Raw genomic sequence first — 18,004 nt, 5'->3', positions numbered from 1 at the left:
GACCAAAGATAACTGAGTAACTTGAAGAAAGTTATAAAGCAAAGTAAATAAGATAATGCTGATAAATGAAAATTATATGAACTATTCCTATCAAAGTGAACCATATGCCTTCCCACAGTAGGGGGTGGATGATAGAAGCATAACTGTAAGGTTATATACACTCAGATTAAAATGTTTGGCTAGGCATGAAACTTTTTGCAAGTGCTATAAGGGAAAAAAGTCAGGTCAATGGTACATTAAATAATGTCAATAATTTTAGCCACAGTCTGAAATAGTGCATACGTAGTACACATGTGCATATATAGTACAGATGCCCATACTGCAAAATGTAGACAATTCAGTACACAGCAACAAGAAAATTCAGAGGGGCAGAAAACTGTATAATACATTCAGAGGGAAAGAAAATGGAAAGAATAAAGATTAAATGTGGAAATAGTAAAAAAGGGAAACAAATACTGAATGATAGCCAACAGTTCAGGTTTTTTACTGATGCCCAGTTAAATCAAGAAACTCTCAGACCAGTTTTCACAGGCTTCCTGTTGTGTGCAAGTACTGCATCTTTATGCAGCACTTGATGATGCTAAGATGTGATTTTCTTTTCTCAGTGAAAAACATTTCTCCCTGTAAAGACTGCTACAGGCATACAACTTTGTCATGAGATGGCAATATTTTGCATCAAAGTTTACCAGCTGGAGACACAATCCAGATAGCGTCTAACTTGCCTGCCTCAGCTACTGAAAGACTGGAAACATGACTCAAATGTATTTTAAAAGCTCAAATCCCAAGTTTCAATGGAATTCCAAATACTGGTCACAACAACATCATTCTTATTTCTACCTTTTAATTCCCTGCCCCATATTCTAGTATAATTTCTGAGCAGGGAAAATTTAGCACGTCAAAAACAGTAACAGGCCCTAGAAGTTCAAGTGTTAAGAAATAGTGTGGATTTGTCAAGAGTACATTCTATCAAGTCTACCTAATTTTGTTCTATGACAAGAGCAGCAGAAGAAACACATCTTGAATGTAAAGCTTTTGCCACTGCCATGTGGCCTTGTAACTTGTGGCCAGTGTAACTTGTTAGAAACTTGTAATGAAAGCAATAGTTAACAGTTCACTTGCACTGGAAGAAGGCTTGAAGTGGGCTGTCAGTGGCACTACCCCAGCACAGCTACCTGGGATAACGAAAGGTGGCAACACTGCGAGCATTTTGTACGCGATGGCTGGGACACGGGAGGGGAACATGTGTGTCATGGAGCAGCAGGGACAGCATTCGGAGCGAGAACTATAGAAGAATCTATCTAAAACCACAGGCCAAGCTCAAAAGCAGCCAATCCCAACTCTAACTGAATATTGAAGCTTATCTAGCCATCCCAGTGATACTTATTGATTTCTCATTACCTCCACATGCAAAATCCTGCCTTGCCTATACTGAAGTTCACCCAGGCTACAGATATGATCAAAGTCCTGCACTGAAGCAGGAACAACTGCACTACAGAATACAACTAGCAATATGACATGAAATTGGGATGCCTATAATCAAAATATCCTTTCCTACCACAAAGGAAGGCATGGGGGGGGGGGGGGGGGGGGGGGGGGGGAGGGAGAGTGGCGAAAGAAAGAAATATTCCTTAGTTTACCTCTCCTGTTTATTTTCCATTTCTCACTGCACTGAAATGCACCAACTTCTCAGTGTGCTTAGCTAAAGAAGAATATCCAGTTATGTACACCTAATTTTGTGTTGAATCAATTGAAAAATCAGAAGAGTAAGCAAAGCTACACAAATTTTATGTAGGAGTTGCCTGTGTTTGGATACAAAACAGAGACTATTGGGAAAAGTGGTAACAGCTGAAATATTGAAGTCGCCGAAGGAAAGACAAAACATCAAGAATAATATTTAAAAGCTACTGCTATTTCCTTGCCAGGCACCAGACAACATCAATGACATTAATTATTTAAGGGTTACTGCCTCTTCTAAATAGGATACTGGGGTGCTCTTCCCCATTTGAAGTTATTTTTGCTGTGCTTTAACATCAAGCTCAAAATGAGGGGTTTAAAACACAGCTATCAAAAGCAAATCCTCTCAGTAACACAAAATAGTTGAAAAATTGCACAACTTTGAGTCTTAAAAGAACGCAATTAAGTACTGTTTTAGGGGATTTCCACTTTCAAACCAGAGAAAGCCTGCTCTTGCTTGCACTGTGCAAGCCCAGGAAAATGCCAATATAATAATTCAGGAAATACACTCATGGATGACAACAGCAGAAAAGAATGCACTTCCAGAACTTGCAAGATTGCTATTTCATACAACTCTTAAACAGTAATTGTAGTTAGAGGCATATCTTTCCATTTATAAAACATCTTACTTAAGCTTCATAAAAACATACACAATTTCAAACAGCTGATACTGCACTGAACTTTCTGGGCACTGTAAAGTAAGGAAGAGGAAGCAGCTGAACAGCAGGCAGGAAGGCACCCCAAGCCAAACAATGCCCAAACACCCTTCAGCAGAATAAAGTACTAAATCCAACCCTATTTGAAAGGAAGGAATCAACAAGAAACACCTGTATTACTATACCACAGGAACTGAAAATATTTGTTACACATATCATTCGTGCTATCTAAAAATGAAATATTTCAGCCAGGTGCTTTAAGTCAGCTGCTAGTTGTCTTTTCAATACTACAGACAGAAGGATATATTACCGATGTTAACAGGATATGCATCTACCCAATTCAGTTTTTGCCTTTCTATTTGTGAGACATCACTTCAAGCCTCAAAATTTTTAAATGGAACTTTTCAGTAAAGGCACAGAAAAGATTCTACAGAGGCCTTACCCCTTTTTTCATTTTAAAGCTCAACTAGTAGATTCCTTATTAGTTCAGTTCTCATATGACCAAACAGGTAAAGCTGCAAATGCCAGAGCAAATGTTAACATGCCCAGCAAAGGAAATGCAAAAACAGGCTCAAAAACATACCTTACCCTTCTCGAGGGATGCCTATAACATTCCGTGCCTTTTGTCAAACAAAAGCACAATAAAAACTTAATGAAAAATGTCTGCATTATAGAGTCTTCAAATAACATTGTTAAAGAAGTTGCTTCTTTACAACAGCAAATACAGTTTGTAATGTTTCTCTACAGTATTGCTGCTGGTTAACTCCAAGTAACTCTCAATACACCTTCTGACAAACACTGTTAAAATTTTTTTTTTACATGTTTTAAAAATAGACTTCATCAAGGCATTAGGAGACTTCAGATCAACATGTTCAAATACAGCAAAGTAAACACACTCATGTACTACCTTGTCCCATTTTTATCCTCTTCTGATACTGATGCTGTTGCTGCTTTCAACATCCTCTTGCTAAGCCACAGGAAGGATACACTCAGCAATTTTGTCAGATGCAGGGAATAAGCCAGAAGACTGTAAACTTGTAATTTATAGTCACCTTAAAAGGTAGCATTTACTTGCTGCTGAACTGATAGAGCAACATGCCCATGCTGTTCTGCAGAGTTTCTGTCTTTAGACTGGTGAAGCGGCACACAGGGATCTGAATAACGCTGGCATTCAACGCAGGCCAACCACACCAAACAAAGCACGCCTGTCTGGTGCACTGAAATGCAGACACAGAACCATGCAAGGTTGATAATCCAGCCCAGGACAACCTAGGCTTCCTCTCAGAAGGATTAACCTGCCTATAAACTGCAGCTGCTGCAGTCCTCCCAGGGCAAAGACCCCTGCACTTCAGGGGTCAGGCCTGTCCCCAAAGCTGAGACCCATGCCAGGGAGCATGGGTCTCAGCTTGGAGAAGCCAGTCTGAAATTGTTCCAAAACCCAGATCATCACCATCACTTCTCCTGTCCTACAGAGGAATTAAAAATATGAAGCATTTAAACAAGCCAAAAAGTAGTAGAACTGGCACAGGACAAAGCTCTGACACGAGGCTGGTAACTTGTTCCATACATGTCATCAACAGACACCTCACTGGGGTTGGCCGAGTCTTTGGACCTCATTATCCCCAGATAAGTCTTCATGAAAGTGAAGCACTATTAACTGGTATGGCAATATTAACAGGTTTCACACTGAATTTTGAAGATGTGATGGTTTAACCTCATTGACGACCTATTTGCAAAAGATGGAAAGACTTGTGTCCACGCAAAGTCTAGCATGCTCAAAGCTACAAACTTTCAACAAATAAAGTCTTTCTTAATAAACTATTTATTGTCTTGACAACAGATGGTTTTGTAATATTTACAATTTATTATAGACTTAATCCATTGGTGAACTGTAAGACCCACTGACTAAAACAAAATTCAAAAGATAGAAATAGCCCCATTATCAGCTTTCAACTCCAGACAGAAGTTACTTGTTAATTTCTGTAACTGGTGTTCCTTCATCTGAAAAGAGACAGTTTACAGAATAACCATTAATGCTTTTCAGTGAATCTTCAACAAAAGAGATAGCTCCTAGTAGTGGCCACTTAAGTTTTGGGGCAGGAACTCTATTAGAAACAAATACCACTGGTAACTTGGTCCTTTAAGACCTAGCTTTTCTAGACATTGACTGATGCATGGATAATCATCACAGTGGTGGTGCACAGGTATTCATGGATATAATGATGAAAGAGCAATTAAACCGCCACCACCACCAACAAAAATACTTAACAAATTCAAACATAAACACAGAACAGGGAAAAAAAAAAAAAAAAAACCACAAATCCAAAAAACAACAGTTGCTGAAATAGCCATGGATCATTGTTATAGGCCAATCTGAATTTTAAATGGAAAGATAATTTAAGTAGGCAGACCTGTTGATTTGAGAAGAACAAATCTTACGAAACAGAAAACAAAGGGGTGAAACCAACCAGCTGAGCTCAGCAGAGCTGTCTGATGCTAGTGCTACCAAACATATCCATACCTATCCAAAGTAATGGAAGGGATGACACACAGGAGCATTCAACATACATTTAAACCGACAAATAATTACTTATCTGGGAAGCATACCTACTTTAAAAGAGATACAAATGAAAAAGTAGAGCACCCTAAGGGAAGAGGAGAAATATACACATCCATGAATTCTGAAAACTGTTGTTTTCCAAGTCAAATAATAATAGAATTATGTGAAAGTTAGACAATCAAGCCAAGCAGGACTTTTTAAAGCAACAAAGAAATTCCAAGAGCAACAAAACCACTTGTCTGTAGAGAAAACAGCTGTTACTCTACTAGGTTCCTAGGAAAGAACAAGCTAGACATAGTCTATGTTTCAAATTACCATGTTCTGCCCATTTATGGGAAGGAATTAAAAAAAAAAAAAAAAAACACCTGAAAGTGTTAATAAGAAGTTCCATCTGGAAAAAAGCTTCTCTGGTAGTAATTCCCTTGTGATTGATCATGTTCAACACTGGCAAAACAACAGTCCCTCATGCCTTCCAAATCTGGGAGCTCTGGTGGGCAAGAAGGGCCTGGGACATTAAGCAGGCAAGTTATTATGGAAGATCTCAAAGAATTAGTCTTGCTGCTGTTCTTTACCCAAGCCATGGATGGTAGCCAGTGGAAGTTTCTGTAACAGATAAAAAAGTAATCACAGAGAAGTGACTGGTGGGAATACAGACTCAGTAGCTGTTCCTGTGAGATGGCCACAGTAACAGCACATGCTATTATAGCATAGATCAAAAATACACTTCCAGCAGAGATTCTGAAGTGTAGCTGCCATTATAATGGAATACAATTTAACCCAGGGCCTGGCACAGGTCTTGTTTCTCACATGTGCAGCTGGTTGTGCTGGTCTGACTGAATTCAAAGGCTGTCATGATGATAAAGGGACCAAACTCTCCTTTTTGAAAAGCAGAAATATTACAAAACAGAGACTGATACTGTTTTCTATGAATACTTGGCAGTAGAAACAAGGATAAGAAGACATTTGAGAAAAGACCAAATCGGTCTTGAAAGACCATAAAGAAATTTATCTCTGTAACTATAAATTAGGAAATTTCTCACTGTAATGAACATCTTAGAAAAGTGAAAAAATATACTGAATATATCACTTTAAAATGTAATTATTATTGGCTATTTTTTTCATCATTGTAATTGCACTTTTAGGATCCTTAGAGTGGATTCTAATTTTTCTTATTTATACAAATAAAATCGTATTGACCATAAGGGAAGTCAAACTACTTCAATCACATACTTGAAACAGCAGAAAGTAGCCAGCTTCTCTGGAATGTGTTTACAATCAGTATTGTTTTGATTCATATTCTGCTGGCATCTTTGCAACTGGAAAATGTTAAGGTCAAATCAAGGTGATTTGCTTGATTTCCTTCTGTGGTAGGGCCACTTCAATTAGGGCTCTTGAATATACAAGAGTATCTTCATACGGTAGCTGAAGATATTAATAATCAAAGCCACTACTACACATAGCATTCATCCACAGCACTCTAACAACACTGAGGAGATCTGGAGAGCCACAGGATTTTGAGAATCACGCATTCAGGTTCCACCATGCTTAATGGTACAAAAAATGGCACAAACTGAAAACAGTTCAAGCCACCACATCTCCCTCTTCTACCTGTGCAGTAAGCCTTTACATTTTGTGTTAGGTTCATCTGGGGCTAAACAGGGATCTGATCCTGTCCAGTTTAGAGCTAGTCAAGGTGGTCAATGCCACAGCTACTCTCAACAATCCAAAATGAGTAGCACACAAGAGATCTACACAGTTGCAGTTGGGTCATGACAAATGATAACTTATTTGGAGGAATGCTAAATGTCCCCTACCTCAGTAAATCTGCACATATAAACCAACATTATATTTGAAAACAACATACAAACCTAAACATAAACCCTATACTGTGTTTTCACACAATTACATTCTTCTAAAGCATGACGCATCTCAGCTCCATTCACAAGGAAAACATAACATTTATGCCGCAAAATGCATAAAGTGTCTGCATAGCAAGATACTTGTTTTCATAATGCTCAATCATAACATGCAAGTTTGAGAACAATCAATTCAGAAAGACATTGTTTAGTAGATACCAGGGAAAAAAAGCCCCAAACACTGAGAAGTTGAGGACTCACAGGTGTTCTTCAAAGCAACCAAAACAGCAACTTAAAACCAACCTGCTACAGACTGCTGCAAGAATTTTTATTATCTATCCTGACACTAAAGTTGCATGCAAATCAACTAGCCTACCAGCCTGGTATTTCTCTGTCACTGTTTTAATCCACAAAGATGTGCACACAGGACTAGGTAACTAACAAAACAACCTTCTAATCATATGGTCTTATTGAAACTGTTAACATCTGAACATGTGAAAACAACACACAGTTTGTGATGCTATGCATAAAGCATTATTTCCAACATTCTGTAACAAAACTTATCTGGAATATTACCATAGTTAAATACTTCTGCTGTAATATAATACTTGCGATGCTTTGAGACGAAGCAAAACCAAAGGAAAATTCTGGAAAAAGTTGCAATAACTTGAGTTATCTTTGCTATCTACAACAAAAAAATAATTGTACCTTCCTTTTTTATGTCAAATCTCAGTCCCTCTAAAATATATATATTTTAGAATAAATTAATATACCAGTAATACAAAGCAATTTAATAATACGATGTAAACTAATACAGTGAACTGTCACTGAAGCAGCACTTGCCCAAATTCAGATAAGGCAAGGCTTTCTAAACCTGATGAACTACATGCTTCCTAAAAAATAGGCAAGCTGTGATTTAAGGTATCTTCTTTTGCATCTATTACAGCAAAATAGTTATAGAAAATCTAGTCATTATGAATACCAATAAATACATTAAGTTTAACGAGAAGTATTATCTTCCAACACTGTGTGAGTACATTTTCCAACTTCACCCATGCAGGAGCACCTGACAGTGGTCTTCCTGCTTCTTTTCAAGCACTTGGAGTTGGCCAAAATGAAACTCAGCAGCTCGTCACACAAAAATGTAAAGCCTGTCTTCTGTCTTGCTAATTCAATATATCTTAAGTTACTGAATCTCTCTGAATAAGTGCTAGCACATGATTTGGTGATTTTTTTGCATTGCTTAGAATTAACCTCTCTGTTCCACAACGATACTAAAAAAACTCTTTCAGTACTGGAATCAGCCTAAACAAAAAGCATCCCACAACAGGCAGTGTTCTCTACCAGAACTTCAGCACTTCCTTAAAAAATTTCAGGTCTTTGAACCACAATAATTTTTTGTGTCTTCCTATTCTGTAAAAAATTCTAAACACTGATTTTAAAAGTATCTTCTGGGAAATAATGTATTTATTTACAGTGAAATCTCACAAATCTCAGTATATACTGTTGCTGTGATTTATGCTAAGAAACAATGGCAAAACTAAGAAAACTTTTTTTTTCTTTATTGGAAAGAGCAATACGGATCAAATGAGCGTATCTCACAGATCTATGAGCCAATCTGAAATTTCTGGCTTCAATGTTTTTTCATCTCTTGTTTGAAATATAAACAAGCTCCAGAAAGAAGTGATGCATTGTCTCAATCATCTCACATGCCAATGTTTTCTATTTCAGCTAAAATACGGCACTGGTTATTTTCATTACATTAGCTGTAAGAACAAAGCTTGATACAAAGGATATAGAACAGCAACAGATGGCAAATTCTGCTAGCGTACCTTTGGTTAAGGCTGAATCAAGTAATACAGACCAAAAACTATGCATTATTACGGCATCACATGCACACCGGATGAAGGTCTGTATTATAAAAAGTCATGTTCTTCATACCTTTTCCTCCACTTGCTGCTTCTATATGCGTAAGTTTCGCCTTTTCATTTGTGAGCTCTATGGAGGATGGATTGCATCCCTACTTCATAGAAGGGCACATCAATTTGGAGTTTAGGCACTATTACAGTATAAATGAGATTTTCTTTCATGATATGCTATCTTTTTAATACTGTTGTCTTATTTCTTAATAACAAAGGCTGGCAATTTTGATTTTAAATAAAACCAAGACAAAAATATTAACTGTTTTAAAGATCTGCCTCCCCATTTATCTTTACATACCATGCAAGGCTTGAGTAAAAGTCTGGAAAAGACCATCAGTGAACAGTGTTACACAAACACAGCTGTACACAGAATGTCTCCAATTAACACTCCAGCACTTCACTTGCCCAGAAGCCCTTGAAATCAATTGCATTACATACACCATCTTGGTTTTATTTCTGTGAAAGATATGAAACACTTCATTTTGAAGTATGTCACACTGACATGGAAGTTAATGAGTTATCATTTGTCTGAAATCATTTCAGATCAACGATGGAGTTATCTATTTTTACACTGGAATTACGTGCTGGATGCTGCATATATACTAAGTCCCAACCCATGAGCGAGCTTTCATGAACTCTGCCCCACACACAGGCTAATGGGAATGATTACAAGTTTACCAGTTTTTACCAGTCAGATTTACCTCCATGATAACAAACGAAGGAATATTCAATTTAATGCTGAGCAGTAACAGAAAATTCTGCCAATATAGGACAGTGAAGGACATGTTTTTGGACTTGAAAAGATTTCCTTTAGGAGCACTAAGGATGCACTGCCTGCTGCTGCCTTGCTCGGCAGGAAGAGGACAGAATTCCACAACAAGCTGGAAAGTCTCTTGTTCACATATTTTTAGCAGAGATGGCCAAGTTAAATAATTTAAAGTAAATTAAGATATAGATTAGATGCTTTCTATTTGGACACATGCAATGCAAATGATTCCAAGTACATTTATTTAAAAAAATGTTTAAAGTATGGCACAAGTGATAGCCCAAGGCTTTCCATACAACATACATACCATAATGAGGTTTTGTTAAGAAGGTGAAGAGAGGAAACACACAAACAGAAATCCAGACTTTTTCCAACACTTTTTTCCTGTTTCTTTACAGCTGAACCTCATGCGAGAAAAGGAAATGCCTGGCACCACACATTCGAGCTCCTCCTTCTCACTTGCTCCCCAGATCTCTGCTACTTCTCACCCTGCCTGGCACTAGAAAAACTGCTCCTACCTTCTTGCCTATTCTCCTTCCAGGATCTTCTGCTTCCGCCACCTCTGAGGATGGCTAAAGGCACTTGCTAGACCAAAGTGATGCTGTGCAAAGCCAGTCCTGCTATATTTCGTCCTGCTGCTGAGTCCAGATGCAGAGAGTATTGGACAAGTACTCTCCGGACAAGTGAATCCCACTGGAGGTTTCACACTTAATGCTCTGAGATGTACCTGACTCATAAGGAAATGGGGACCCGACACTCTGAACTTGTCTTTGCAAATTCAACAAACACTAGAGGATAGCTAATTATACAACCTACACACTACCTATGAACCATCTGCCTTGCAGATCCAATAGCTAAAGGGTAATTTTATTCACTGCCCACAATTACTACCCCACGGTTGCATAAACAGTAAATACATTAAAAATCCCCCCATTGAGCTATGATGCAGAAAGCAAGTTTCAGCTTGTATACCTTCAAAGGATTTACAACAGATCTCTTTTCTCTAACAATGAGTTAATCACAATACCAATCAGAGTATTAGATTAGCTATAATGTCAATCTAAGGTTCACAAAACGCCACCACATTTCAGTTAGAACACGTGGATCACACATCTTTTATAAGCAAAAGGCACCACTATGTAGGGTTGGGGAGAGAAGTCTTAATTTAATTATTTCTTGAAGAACGGATTAATCACTCTCAAATAAGATAGTAACTCAGATCTATTTTCTCCACTACAATAAGGCATAGTTAAAATGATTTTTAAAAGCCACTAAACAGGTTGACTGGTCTTCAATTTCTAGTGCTAGGTCAGAACTTTGCAAAATGAATACAAATACAAAAAAAAAAAAAGAAAAAGAAAAAGGAGGGGGGGGGGGGGAGGGGAGGAAGGGAAATCTATCTGAGATGGCCATGGAGAAAACGTGTATATTAACAATATCCTTACTTTTTTTTTTTCCAATTGCTGTTAAAATTGCATCTCTCTTAAAAATACTTAAATGCTAACAATGGATTTTCCCTAACTTTTCCCAAGGTGGCGTTACGTTAATTTGCCTGTAAGAATGCGACACAACGAAAAGGACTAGAAAGTTAGACAGCCATGGTTCGCTTTAACCAAAGCCCCTGCATTGGCCGCTGGCTCCTGCGCGGGCAGGGAAGGCAAGGTAAGGCAGCAGCAAACTGCCCGAGCTGGTTCAGTTGTGCTCTTACAGCCACCACCAGACACTGCTCTCCAGGAAGCAGTGGATGACTCACGAAGCAGATCCTGAAAGGAGGACAAGCCTGTGCCTGAGTCACCTCCCTGACCCTGTGACACATGCCTGCTCCACCGCCAAGCTGGAAGAGCACGTCCCCCTACCTTACAGCCACCCTACCAGCAATTAAACCTCTGGGAGACATCATTCAAAGAGCTTTCTCCTTAAGCCTTTCCTTTTAATGACGGTGTTTGGGATTTCATTATTAAAAAATAAATTAATCTACTGCAAAACTGAGAGACTCCTCCCTTCTTCCCAAAATTTGGGCATCTCTCTTCTGCCTTGGAAGAAAAAGGAGCAAGATACTGAAGGCAAAGAGGGAGAGCAGCAGCAAATGGAAAAGGAGCAAAGGTTTGAACACTGGTGCCAGCTGCAGAGATTTTAACTGACAAGAAGCCGTGATTTTCTTCTATGAAAATCAAAGCTTTGGGAAGGTCACCAGGGGCAGTTTTTTGCTGTCCTCATCCATCTCCTCCCTCTGCAAATCTCCCTGAGGCAGAATAAATGAGTACTCCATTTGGATTAAAAGAACATGAAAAGTGATCCAATGAACTAGACACATCACAGACCTTCAGAAACACAGCTGAGAATCAGAAAACCTACAGTGTGCACAGAGCTGCTCGGTGCTGGTGGTCCCTCCAGGCCCACTTGCACATTCCTCCGGCACAGCTCTGCTGGGACCAGGTGCAGGTAGCAGTGGGGAGGGCTGGTTCCATGGGCTTCACAGCTGCACTCAGCCACTGTTATGCACTGACTTTCTATCCTCACCAGTATTTGACTGTCCATCCTCACCTTATTGTCGAGAGTATTTGCAACAAAGCTGGGAACAGCAGCAGGCAACATTTACAAGCCATGCCCAAAACTCTAGTTCCAGATCTAGCTTCCTATTCGCTTGCATTTATTTTACTTTTGGAATGACAGCATGGGCCATGTTCATAATGATTTGCTATCTTATGTTCATTAAACCAAAAAACAAACAAACAAACAAAAAAACAAGATAAAAACCAAGGCTGAAACCCAAAAAACAAATACTCAAACCTAACCAAAACTTCTGAAAAATTCCAGAATTTTGAACCACATCACCACAAGTTACTCCAGAGATGAGCATGCGCTTTTCATACAAGACTGCAAAACACATTCTTTCTGCAGCAACTCCTTCAACTTGTTTCCCACCAGCCTCTGGCAAATGGAGCTACTGTTCCAAACCCTTTAGCTGGGCAGCCCCTTGCTGGTTTTTCTGCACACTGACTTTCCCTCCAGGGAACGCACATCTGGGCTGCCAGCAGCACTGTGTCCTGAGCTGCCAGCCACAACAGCCACCCAAAAAACCTTGTGTTCATAAAGCCTCTCTGCTTCTGAGGACCATTATGTGTAAGCTGTAAATATCTTAAAAGGAGTACAGCTTCTCATATAGAAAATTCCAGTGTTAGCTCACTGACACAACTGAAAATCATATGAAAGTAAATGAGAGCCCGCAGAACAGGTCTGTTAACAGGCTCATAGGTATTTTTTTTCCAGACAACTATCATGGGTTCAGCTTGCTTCTTAGGAGTCTTTTCTAGGCCACATTACAATAACTACATTCTGGTAATAAGCCAAATTATTCTTGATTACACTTTTAACAACTTTGTTAAGCTCACCAAGAACTAGTCAGTGCTTCCCTGCACCAAATAAATCACAGAAATGCTTGCAGGACTTACTCCTTTTTAGCATCACAACTAAGAAAAAAACTCAACAAAATTAAGATGGCACCCAGAGTCCCATCTTTTGGAATGGCTTTAGCCTTTCATCTGTTTAAACGTATTTAAATTATCTACATAAAGTGAAGCAGAAATACATCCAGTTCCACATTAAGTTTCCTGTTTTGTTACTAGGCAGAGTGTTTCTGCCACAGAGGATTCTTTCACAATGCCTATGTATTTCCTACATTGAACACCTGATGCAGCTTACTAATTAAGATGACTATTAGTTTTACACACCACATCTTATCACTCAACATAAAAAATACTCCAAAATGAATTACAAATGCTATTTTGCTTGTGCATGAAGCTGCTACAAAAAAGTACTGTACCATATCATATCACTTTCCTTGGTTATATTGTGACTGAATTAATCCATTAATAGCAATGGAGGATCCTTTTATAATGAAGAAAAGCAAACACTGAGAAGTGTGTTATACTGTGGACATTTTAAGCACATTTTCAATAAATTCTGCCCTCTTCTAGAGCATGACTCTGACAAAACTTACTCTGTGTTTCCTAGCAGAGCTTCCATTATTACTGCTATTTATCCTTAACATCTAAAAAGATGAAAGTAAAAAAGACATTTTTACTGGTAAAGCCCCATCAACTGTTCTACCTTAATTAGAAATATTTATAGCAACTTATTTCAGTACCAAGATAGCACTTTACAAGCAATTTAAACACACGGAGAAAGTTACTGCAACCCGTCTTCTCACAGACAGGTTACATTGGTTTGCATGTAATACTGTAACATTTAACTGAGAAGCTACAGCATGTCAGGGCCAGCAACGAGCTTTTGCCCCCAAAACACAGGCCTTCCTTTTTAAATGGGATGGGCATGACTGAATTGGTGTTTCTCCGTAAACTAAAGAAGGACACTTAGCAGCTTCCTGTGTTTTGATCTGAACGAACATATTATTTGGTGTCTACCTCAAAGCCACCGTTATTAGTAAAAGGGGGAAAAGTTATAATCCTTGTCCTCTTCAATTCTCTAAGTCACCAAAAAATGAGAATGCTAGTTAATGAAACATTACTCCTGCAAGTCTAGCCACACCTTTTCCTTTAAGCAGTCAAATCTTAAAGCAATGACTAATGTAAAATTAACACGGCGGAGATTATTAAAAAAAAAAAAAGTACAAAGGTCTAAGGGGCCAAACACAAGCCCTTTGGGAGCACAGAGCTGCTCTTTATCGGGCTAGTGATGTACTCTGAGGCATGAGCTGGGTGGGAAGAAAGCCCAGAGGGCTCAGATCTGAAACTAGGTTTTTCTGTGGCATTTGGTGTTTCTAACTTCCACACAAATTACAATTGCACAGATACAGTGAAACAGCCAAGGTTCAGCATCAGTATTAATTCTAATCCCCCGAGACTTCACTTCCCAGCTACCCTAACCTCACGCTCGGGATCTCACTCGGTGATTTGTGCCTACAGAGATGTTCCACGGTCCGTCAGACCGCTGAAGAGCGCCTGAGGCACGGGTAGGGCCGCTCCGCCTCCAGAGGCAAAACCCACCGGCCGGCAAATAGCCCCTCGCACCAACACGCACGACATGTGCCCGATTTCTCTACTCTCTGCATGTCCGACTTCTCTGCGGCTTAGTTTCTTTTCGGATTTTGATCAGAGGAGGAGGAAAACGCAATTAGTTCTCAGCGTCAGCAGTCGTGCTCACCACCTGGGCAAGGCAACCCCCGCCAGCCTGCCGGTGTCTGGCGGGCGGCACACACAGCTTCAAGTCCAGCGGTCACACAAAGGTTAAAAAAAAAATCACGCCTTTAAAACCCGCTCGGGGAACGCAGCGAAGGCAGCCTGACCGGAATCAGGGGACGCAGGAAGCTCGGGATGGAAATCCGCGTTTGTGGGACAGCGTGCTGCCTGACGCGCACCGGGCAGGGACGGGCATCCCACCGCCAACAGCACGGGACCATCGCACAGCAGCTGACCCTGCCTGAAGCGAGCCCGGGCCCGCCCTACCAACACCGATATTCCCCAAAGTTTGCGCCGTGCCGCCGCCCGCCCGGGAGCCGCTGCCGGCGAGGCGCGGTGCGCTCCGGCGGGGCGGCCCTGCCCGCTGCGGCTCGGTTTCCGCCCGCAGCGCCGCGCACCTCCCCGCGCAGACGGCACCTTTCGGCGCGCCCGCGGGCTGCGTACCCGCCGCCGGCTAACCCCGTGGCCACGGGCCCAGGCTCCACTATCGCCCGGCCCGCGCACACCTGCCCCGCCTGCTCCGGCGCTCCGCCAGCCCGGTGCAGGGTCCGGGCTCCGCGGCCGGGTGCAGCACCGGGGTGCAACACAGGGGTGCAGCAGTGCGGGTGCGGCGAGCAAGCCGCGCTCTGCCCGCGCGGGAAGCTCGCAGCTCAGGCGGGCCGGGCGCGGGTCCGCGCGAGGCAGCGGCTCCTCGGCCCCGCTGCCCCGGGCCCCCGCGGGCTCCGCCGCCGCACCTCCCGCCTCACCCGCGCGGCGCTCCGACCGGCCCGCGGCCTCCCGCGGCCCTCACCCACTCACCGAGCAGAGGGAGGCGGCGGCGGGGCGGCGCGGCCGGCCCCGCTCAGCGCGCCGGCGGGCCGCGGCAGGCCCTAGCCCGGGGTCTCCATGGTGGCGTTGGTGGCGCCGGCGCCGCCGAGCCCCGCCGCCCGCTCCGCCTGGCCGCGCTCCGCCCCGCTAGCGACGTAGGCGTAGTGCCCTACCCTCCACCCGGGCCCATTGGCAGGGCGCGGCACCGGGCGGCGTCGTATTGGTTACTGCCTTGTGTTAAACTCGCCAATGGTGGTGCAACTTGAGGTTGCCACGGTTACCGATGCTGTGAGGCGGCGGAGGGAAAGATGCCGCCGGCGCTTTAGTGTGGTGGGCAAGGGTCTCAGCCCGGCCCGCCCTGGTTGTAGCCGCCTCTTACCGCTTCCGAGTGGCCGCGGGCGGGAGTGCCCGCCCGGTGAGGTTGTCTACCCAGGCGGGAGACTCATCTGGCGTCTCTAGGGACCCCGCTGTCCTCCTTGCGGTGAGTGTCCGTGAGCGGCGCGGGAGCGGGTGGGGCGCAGGTGGCTGGAGCAACCGGTTGCAAAATGGCCGCTACGGCGGTGTCCGGGCCGCGGGGAGGGGTGGGGGGTGTCCGCCGTTTCTGTCTTCCTTCCCGTCAGCCAGGCTCCTCTGATGAGGCTAGGCTGCTTTTGGGGGTGTCACCCGTTGGAAGCCGTCGAGGGCGGCGTTGCTACCTCAGGAGTGATGGCGGGAGTTGATTTCAGCTGGGGCTCTTCGGTGTTTTTTAGCAAGCTGTGTGGAGCCAGAAACGGGAGATTGGCAGTGCTGGCTGCCGCAGGCTTTTCATACCCTGACAGGTGAAGTCAGGGCGTTTGTGAAAGACAAGAAAAATACTTTCTATAATCTCTTAAAATTTCACCCGTTTGAAGCTTCTGGTGTGGCCTAACTCTGCCTATGGTGTGGAGAATTACAGGTGGGGAAAAGAAAAGCCGTATCTGAAGATACTCTAAAACACTTTTAAAAGAAGTTTGGTGTGAGAGAGCATGTGTGTTAAAGGTTTGGTCTTTTCATGCTACGTGACTGTCCCTGCACGCAAAACATCGCTGTATTTCTGAGGGTTTTCTGGCCGATGCCACTCCTCCCCCAGTCTACCACTGTTACAGTTGCAGTAGATCACTGGTCTCTTCATTGAGTAGTAGTATGATACTGTAAGCAGCTAAAAGAAGCCAAGATCAAATTTGCCACTTGAATTTTCCCAGAAGTGCATGTATTCTCATTTTACTCTATTATGCTTTTGTCTTTTATCTTTTCCTGATACTTGTCCAACACATAAGGCTTCAGATATTCTCCTGTAAGCAAGCTTGTATTTGGGGTGTAATTCAGTGAGCAGCTCTTTCTGTCTTAAGAGGTTGTCTTATTCACCCACTTGCCCTGTGGCACCGATGAAGATTCTGTAGGAATCTTGTAAAAAAAAAAAACAAACATGAAAGTGGTCCTGCCTTTTTACTGGTGTATTTTTTTTTCCCCATCCAGATTATTCTCCAGTTTATTTTGCTATGGGATGCACCATATTTTTATCTTGGCATAAGGATATGTGAAAACTCTCATGTGGTTTAATCAGTGCTGACACTACAAGCAGAACCATGTCTTTATCCTCTGTTCAGAAAGGAACTGGAAATAAAAAATAAGGAAGTACCTGAACATGCAGAATCACCTATAAACTCAGAATTCATGTAGTCCCTTCTCTCAATTTCCCATCTGGAATGTAATCTGCTATGTTGAAAACAATGTAGGCTATTGGTATAAATTTTAATCTCTGTAATATCTGTTGCTATTTGTATGGATTAATACAGTAGGAACTCCTGCAGTATATGTCAAATGGTAAACACTTGGCAGATGTAAACAGGGGTCATTATTGCTCACTGCCCTGAAAATCTCATGATTCTTACTATGTCAAGTAGATATAAAATACTACCAAACCAGAATGGTGGCCTCCTTCTAGGAAATGGGAAACAAGAGTCCAGAGGAATAATAGCACTAACAAAGTAAACCAAAGAGTAACAAGGGTGAAATAAAATAAGCAGGGGAGGGTCAAATGTGAGTGAACAGTAAGAGAAAAGGAAAAATAAAATGTGAAATCAGAATAAGTAGATCTAGAGTAAAGGGAGGAGAAAGCACAGAAGCTGCAAGAGCAAGGACTTTCATTAGTTGCAAGTTTGCTTCAACTGAAGTTGGACTGGATTAATTAATTCAACTTCAAATCAGCTTCAACTGGTGTTAACCTGTAATTAGGATATTGTTACATTGGCTTAGCTTTCACAGCAGCTTTTAGAAATGACAAAGCTTATTTACCTCCCCTGATATATTGAACCATTTCTCACTGTTATTGTTGTGACTCTGGAAAGCAGTCTACTGGCAAGACATGAAAGGTGGCATAATGCCACCTCCAGGCCTTCCTTCTGTTGGTTCCAGGTGGACAGCTATAGCCCTCACATTCTTAAGAGCAGCCTGTTCCAAGTGCCCCATCCCTGCAGAGACATGCAA

At 42.1% G+C, this 18,004-nt stretch overlaps 1 protein-coding gene across 2 annotated transcripts in view; it reads right to left on the bottom strand.

The window, feature by feature from the left end:
• PKP4 (plakophilin 4) overlaps positions 1-15,626 on the bottom strand; it is a 90,524-nt gene extending 74,898 nt beyond the window's left edge. For both annotated transcript variants that reach the window (XM_062637851.1, XM_062637852.1), the window contains exon 1: positions 15,491-15,626. The gene's annotated coding sequence lies outside the window, so the exon portion shown is untranslated. The remainder of the gene's footprint in view (positions 1-15,490) is intronic.
• Between the last annotated feature and the right edge of the window lie 2,378 nt (positions 15,627-18,004).

The sequence above is a fragment of the Pezoporus occidentalis genome, unplaced genomic scaffold, assembly GCF_034315485.1.
Source record: "Pezoporus occidentalis ecotype Australia unplaced genomic scaffold, CSIRO_AGI_Poc_V1 ctg54, whole genome shotgun sequence".
Classification (NCBI taxonomy): domain Eukaryota; kingdom Metazoa; phylum Chordata; class Aves; order Psittaciformes; family Psittacidae; genus Pezoporus; species Pezoporus occidentalis.
This window is presented reverse-complemented; position numbering and strand designations above follow the sequence as displayed.